Genomic DNA, 8,051 nt, shown 5'->3' with positions numbered 1-8,051 from the left:
TTGCGTGGATCCCCCAACGTTTCCTTACCCAGAATCCCCTGCAAACCTCAATTTTTGCCCAAAAAATCACTTTTTTCATACATTTTGGGGTGGGAAAGTAGTGGCATCACCGGGCTCACACAAATTTACCACCACCCAGCGTTCCCCCAGGTCTCCCGGTAAAAATGGTGCCTCACTTGTGTGGGAGGCCCAAGTACCCGCGGCAGGCAAGGGCCCCAAACGTAGTGAGGCGACCTCAAGATGGCCTATCGCCAAACCACCTGGTTTTGCAAGGGGGGTCACTTTGGTTTTTGGCCCGGTGCACGGCGGCCATCTAGGGAAACCTACCAAACCCAGGCATTTTTGAAAACTAGACACCCGGCGGCTTCCAGGGAGGTATGGCTTGCGTGGATCCCCCAACGTTTCCTTACCCAGAATCCCCTGCAAACCTCAATTTTTGCTTAAAAAAATCACTTTTTTCACACATTTTGGGGTGGGAAAGTAGTGGCATCACCGGGCTCACACAAATTTACCACCACCCAGCGTTCCCCCAGGTCTCCCGGTAAAAATGGTGCCTCACTTGTGTGGGAGGCCCAAGTACCCGCGGCAGGCAAGGGCCCCAAACGTAGTGAGGCGACCTCAAGATGGCCTATCGCCAAACCACCTGGTTTTGCAAGGGGGGTCACTTTGGTTTTTGGCCCGGTGCGCGGCGGCCATCAAGGGAAACCTACCAAACCCAGGCATTTTTGAAAACTAGACACCCGGCGGCTTCCAGGGAGGTATGGCTTGCGTGGATCCCCCAACGTTTCCTTACCCAGAATCCCCTGCAAACCTCAATTTTTGCTTAAAAAATCACTTTTTTCACACATTTTGGGGTGGGAAAGTAGTGGCATCACCGGGCTCACACAAATTTACCACCACCCAGCATTCCCCCAGGTCTCCCAGTAAAAATGGTGCCTCACTTGTGTGGGAGGCCCAAGTACCCGCGGCAGGCAAGGGCCCCAAACGTAGTGAGGCGACCTCAAGATGGCCTATCGCCAAACCACCTAGTTTTGCAAGGGGGGTCACTTTGGTTTTTGGCCCGGTGCGCGGCGGCCATCTAGGGAAACCTACCAAACCCAGGCATTTTTGAAAACTAGACACCCGGCGGCTTCCAGGGAGGTATGGCTTGCGTGGATCCCCCAACGTTTCCTTACCCAGAATCCCCTGCAAACCTCAAATTTTGCCCCAAAAATCACTTTTTTCACACATTTTGGGGTGGGAAAGTAGTGGCATCACCGGGCTCACACAAATTTACCACCACCCAGCGTTCCCCCAGGTCTCCCGGTAAAAATGGTGCCTCACTTGTGTGGGAGGCCCAAGTACCCGCGGCAGGCAAGGGCCCCAAACGTAGTGAGGCGACCTCAAGATGGCCTATCGCCAAACCACCTGGTTTTGCAAGGGGGGTCACTTTGGTTTTTGGCCCGGTGCACGGCGGCCATCTAGGGAAACCTACCAAACCCAGGCATTTTTGAAAACTAGACACCCGGCGGCTTCCAGGGAGGTATGGCTTGCGTGGATCCCCCAACGTTTCCTTACCCAGAATCCCCTGCAAACCTCAATTTTTGCTCAAAAAATCACTTTTTTCACACATTTTGGGGTGGGAAAGTAGTGGCATCACCGGGCTCACACAAATTTACCACCACCCAGCGTTCCCCCAGGTCTCCCGGTAAAAATGGTGCCTCACTTGTGTGGGAGGCCCAAGTACCCGCGGCAGGCAAGGGCCCCAAACGTAGTGAGGCGACCTCAAGATGGCCTATCGCCAAACCACCTGGTTTTGCAAGGGGGGTCACTTTGGTTTTTGGCCCGGTGCACGGCGGCCATCTAGGGAAACCTACCAAACCCAGGCATTTTTGAAAACTAGACACCCGGCGGCTTCCAGGGAGGTATGGCTTGCGTGGATCCCCCAACGTTTCCTTACCCAGAATCTCCTGCAAACCTCAATTTTTGCTCAAAAAATCTCTTTTTTCACACATTTTGGGGTGGGAAAGTAGTGGCATCACCGGGCTCACACAAATTTACCACCACCCAGCGTTCCCCCAGGTCTCCCGGTAAAAATGGTGCCTCACTTGTGTGGGAGGCCCAAGTACCCGCGGCAGGCAAGGACAACAAACGTAGTGAGGCAACATCAACATTGCCTATCCCAAATGTCGCCTCACTACGTTTGTTGTCCTTGCCTGCCGCGGGTACTTGGGCCTCCCACACAAGTGAGGCACCATTTTTACCGGGAGACCAGGGGGAACGCTGGGTGGTGGTAAATTTGTGTGAGCCCGGTGATGCCACTACTTTCCCACCCCAAAATGTGTGAAAAAAGTGATTTTTTGGGCAAAATTTGAGGTTTGCAGGGGATTCTGGGTAAGGAAACGTTGGGGGATCCACGCAAGCCATACCTCCCTGGAAGCCGCCGGGTGTCTAGTTTTCAAAAATGCCTGGGTTTGGTAGGTTTCCCTAGATGGCCGCCGTGCACCGGGCCAAAAACCAAAGTGACCCCCCTTGCAAAACCAGGTGGTTTGGCGATAGGCCATCTTGAGGTCGCCTCACTACGTTTGTTGTCCTTGCCTGCCGCGGGTACTTGGGCCTCCCACACAAGTGAGGCACCATTTTTACCGGGAGACCTGGGGGAACGCTGGGTGGTGGTAAATTTGTGTGAGCCCGGTGATGCCACTACTTTCCCACCCCAAAATGTGTGAAAAAAGTGATTTTTTGGGCAAAAATTGAGGTTTGCAGGGGATTCTGGGTAAGGAAACGTTGGGGGATCCACGCAAGCCATACCTCCCTGGAAGCCGCCGGGTGTCTAGTTTTCAAAAATGCCTGGGTTTGGTAGGTTTCCCTAGATGGCCGCCGTGCACCGGGCCAAAAACCAAAGTGACCCCCCTTGCAAAACCAGGTGGTTTGGCGATAGGCCATCTTGAGGTCGCCTCACTACGTTTGGGGCCCTTGCCTGCCGCGGGTACTTGGGCCTCCCACACAAGTGAGGCACCATTTTTACCGGGAGACCTGGGGGAACGCTGGGTGGTGGTAAATTTGTGTGAGCCCGGTGATGCCACTACTTTCCCACCCCAAAATGTGTGAAAAAAGTGATTTTTTGGGCAAAAATTGAGGTTTGCAGGGGATTCTGGGTAAGGAAACGTTGGGGGATCCACGCAAGCCATACCTCCCTGGAAGCCGCCGGGTGTCTAGTTTTCAAAAATGCCTGGGTTTGGTAGGTTTCCCTAGATGGCCGCCGTGCACCGGGCCAAAAACCAAAGTGACCCCCCTTGCAAAACCAGGTGGTTTGGCGATAGGCCATCTTGAGGTCGCCTCACTACGTTTGGGGCCCTTGCCTGCCGCGGGTACTTGGGCCTCCCACACAAGTGAGGCACCATTTTTACCGGGAGACCTGGGGGAACGCTGGGTGGTGGTAAATTTGTGTGAGCCCGGTGATGCCACTACTTTCCCACCCCAAAATGTGTGAAAAAAGTGCTTTTATGAGCAAAAATTGAGGTTTGCAGGGGATTCTGGGTAAGGAAACGTTGGGGGATCCACGCAAGCCATACCTCCCTGGAAGCCGCCGGGTGTCTAGTTTTCAAAAATGCCTGGGTTTGGTAGGTTTCCCTAGATGGCCGCCGCGCACCGGGCCAAAAACCAAAGTGACCCCCCTTGCAAAACCAGGTGGTTTGGCGATAGGCCATCTTGAGGTCGCCTCACTACGTTTGGGGCCCTTGCCTGCCGCGGGTACTTGGGCCTCCCACACAAGTGAGGCACCATTTTTACCGGGAGACCTGGGGGAACGCTGGGTGGTGGTAAATTTGTGTGAGCCCGGTGATGCCACTACTTTCCCACCCCAAAATGTGTGAAAAAAGTGATTTTTTGGGCAAAAATTGAGGTTTGCAGGGGATTCTGGGTAAGGAAACGTTGGGGGATCCACGCAAGCCATACCTCCCTGGAAGCCGCCGGGTGTCTAGTTTTCAAAAATGCCTGGGTTTGGTAGGTTTCCCTAGATGGCCGCCGCGCACCGGGCCAAAAACCAAAGTGACCCCCCTTGCAAAACCAGGTGGTTTGGCGATAGGCCATCTTGAGGTCGCCTCACTACGTTTGGGGCCCTTGCCTGCCGCGGGTACTTGGGCCTCCCACACAAGTGAGGCACCATTTTTACCGGGAGACCTGGGGGAACGCTGGGTGGTGGTAAATTTGTGTGAGCCCGGTGATGCCACTACTTTCCCACCCCAAAATGTGTGAAAAAAGTGATTTTTTGGGCAAAAATTGAGGTTTGCAGGGGAATCTGGGTAAGGAAACGTTGGGGGATCCACGCAAGCCATACCTCCCTGGAAGCCGCCGGGTGTCTAGTTTTCAAAAATGCCTGGGTTTGGTAGGTTTCCCTAGATGGCCGCCGTGCACCGGGCCAAAAACCAAAGTGACCCCCCTTGCAAAACCAGGTGGTTTGGCGATAGGCCATCTTGAGGTCGCCTGACTACGTTTGGGGCCCTTGCCTGCCGCGGGTACTTGGGCCTCCCACACAAGTGAGGCACCATTTTTACCGGGAGACCTGGGGGAACGCTGGGTGGTGGTAAATTTGTGTGAGCCCGGTGATGCCACTACTTTCCCACCCCAAAATGTGTGAAAAAAGTGCTTTTTTGAGCAAAAATTGAGGTTTGCAGGGGATTCTGGGTAAGGAAACGTTGGGGGATCCACGCAAGCCATACCTCCCTGGAAGCCGCCGGGTGTCTAGTTTTCAAAAATGCCTGGGTTTGGTAGGTTTCCCTAGATGGCCGCCGCGCACCGGGCCAAAAACCAAAGTGACCCCCCTTGCAAAACCAGGTGGTTTGGCGATAGGCCATCTTGAGGTCGCCTCACTACGTTTGGGGCCCTTGCCTGCCGCGGGTACTTGGGCCTCCCACACAAGTGAGGCACCATTTTTACCGGGAGACCTGGGGGAATGCTGGGTGGTGGTAAATTTGTGTGAGCCCGGTGATGCCACTACTTTCCCACCCCAAAATGTGTGAAAAAAGTGATTTTTTGGGCAAAAATTGAGGTTTGCAGGGGATTCTGGGTAAGGAAACGTTGGGGGATCCATGCAAGCCATACCTCCCTGGAAGCCGCCGGGTGTCTAGTTTTCAAAAATGCCTGGGTTTGGTAGGTTTCCCTAGATGGCCGCCGCGCACCGGGCCAAAAACCAAAGTGACCCCCCTTGCAAAACCAGGTGGTTTGGCGATAGGCCATCTTGAGGTCGCCTCACTACGTTTGGGGCCCTTGCCTGCCGCGGGTACTTGGGCCTCCCACACAAGTGAGGCACCATTTTTACCGGGAGACCTGGGGGAACGCTGGGTGGTGGTAAATTTGTGTGAGCCCGGTGATGCCACTACTTTCCCACCCCAAAATGTGTGAAAAAAGTGATTTTTTGAGCAAAAATTGAGGTTTGCAGGGGATTCTGGGTAAGGAAACGTTGGGGGATCCACGCAAGCCATACCTCCCTGGAAGCCGCCGGGTGTCTAGTTTTCAAAAATGCCTGGGTTTGGTAGGTTTCCCTAGATGGCCGCCGTGCACCGGGCCAAAAACCAAAGTGACCCCCCTTGCAAAACCAGGTGGTTTGGCGATAGGCCATCTTGAGGTCGCCTCACTACGTTTGGGGCCCTTGCCTGCCGCGGGTACTTGGGCCTCCCACACAAGTGAGGCACCATTTTTACCGGGAGACCTGGGGGAACGCTGGGTGGTGGTAAATTTGTGTGAGCCCGGTGATGCCACTACTTTCCCACCCCAAAATGTGTGAAAAAAGTGATTTTTTGAGCAAAAATTGAGGTTTGCAGGGGATTCTGGGTAAGGAAACGTTGGGGGATCCACGCAAGCCATACCTCCCTGGAAGCCGCCGGGTGTCTAGTTTTCAAAAATGCCTGGGTTTGGTAGGTTTCCCTAGATGGCCGCCGTGCACCGGGCCAAAAACCAAAGTGACCCCCCTTGCAAAACCAGGTGGTTTGGCGATAGGCCATCTTGATGTCGCCTCACTACGTTTGGGGCCCTTGCCTGCCGCGGGTACTTGGGCCTCCCACACAAGTGAGGCACCATTTTTACCGGGAGACCTGGGGGAACGCTGGGTGGTGGTAAATTTGTGTGAGCCCGGTGATGCCACTACTTTCCCACCCCAAAATGTGTGAAAAAAGTGATTTTTTGGGCAAAATTTGAGGTTTGCAGGGGATTCTGGGTAAGGAAACGTTGGGGGATCCACGCAAGCCATACCTCCCTGGAAGCCGCCGGGTGTCTAGTTTTCAAAAATGCCTGGGTTTGGTAGGTTTCCCTAGATGGCCGCCGCGCACCGGGCCAAAAACCAAAGTGACCCCCCTTGCAAAACCAGGTGGTTTGGCGATAGGCCATCTTGAGGTCGCCTCACTACGTTTGGGGCCCTTGCCTGCCGCGGGTACTTGGGCCTCCCACACAAGTGAGGCACCATTTTTACCGGGAGACCTGGGGGAACGCTGGGTGGTGGTAAATTTGTGTGAGCCCGGTGATGCCACTACTTTCCCACCCCAAAATGTGTGAAAAAAGTGATTTTTTGGGCAAAAATTGAGGTTTGCAGGGGATTCTAGGTAAGGAAACGTTGGGGGATCCACGCAAGCCATACCTCCCTGGAAGCCGCCGGGTGTCTAGTTTTCAGAAATGCGTGGGTTGGAAAGGTTTCCCTAGATGGCCGCCGAGCCCTGGGCAAAAAACCAAAGTAACCCCCTTGCAAAACCAGATTACCTATTGTTACTACAGCGTGAGAATTTAGGAATAATACTGCAAAGAAAATGTGGCAGACAATTTGAGGTTTACAGGACAATGGGGATAAAAAATATTTTTCAAATCACTAGAGAGACATCACCATGAACTCCCAAAGGTTTTCGACAATATCTACAGTTGGTGGGTTATTCTTACATGGAAAGTGTACCTTGGCAGAGAAACAAAAAACAAAGATTCCTGCACAACCATCTATTCCTCAAACACACACACATACTGGTTGGATTTGGCACGAGGGCAAGTCATGGTTCAGTGTATTAAATTTTATTAACAAGAGATTTCACAAAAATGAAATGCACTGTCAATAATTAAATTCACAAAAAACCAAACCAATGACTTGCAGCTCGTGAGCTGTAAAGCCACGTCAAGGCACCAACCGCTTTACAGGCCATTCACACACCTTTCATACGTGATACAAACAAGACCATTCGCACCACCAGGTACAAAAGCAACACAGTACAAAAATCACCAAAAAGGGACAAGGTACACCCTGCTTCAGAAAGACAAATATTACTGCACAGTCATCTAACCCGCAAGCACACACACATACTGGTTGGATTTGGCACGAGGGTGAGTGATGGATCAGTAGATAAAATTGTATTACCAAGTGATTTCACAAAACATGAAATGCACTGGTAATAATTGAAAGGGCAAGAAACTGAACCATTGACTCACAGCTCGTGAGCTGTAAAGCCACGACAAGGCACCAACCTCTTTACAGGCCATTCATACACCTTTCATACGTGTGAGACATACAAAACCATTCACACCGCCAGCCGCGGGCCCATCACATAACAAAACTCACACCAGCACACAGCGCCATTCAAGGGCCCATCACTTTCACACGCCCACAATCCAGACACAGCAACTACACAGGCTGAAGGATTGCGTGGAGTGGCACTCAGCTAGCAGTGTGTGTAGTGACCAGCAGAAAGTCACTACTCACACACAGCCAGCCAAGCACCAGTCGACACACACCGCTAGCCAAACGCCAGTCCACGCACACCGCTAGCCAAGCGCCAGTCCAGGCACACCGCCATCCAATCGCCAGTCCAGGCACACCGGCAGCCAATCGCCAATCCACCTACACCGCCAGCCAAGCTCCAGTCCACGGACACCACCAGACAAGCACCATTCCACGCACACCGCCAGCCAAGCTCCAGTCCACACACACCACCAGACAAGCTCCAGTCCACGGACACCACCAGCCAAGCTCCAGTCCACGGACACCACCAGCCAAACACCAGTCCGCACACACCACCAGTCCACACACACTGCCAGCCAAG

The sequence above is a fragment of the Triturus cristatus genome, chromosome 4_1, assembly GCF_964204655.1.
Source record: "Triturus cristatus chromosome 4_1, aTriCri1.1, whole genome shotgun sequence".
Lineage (NCBI taxonomy): Eukaryota > Metazoa > Chordata > Amphibia > Caudata > Salamandridae > Triturus > Triturus cristatus.
This window is presented reverse-complemented; position numbering follows the sequence as displayed.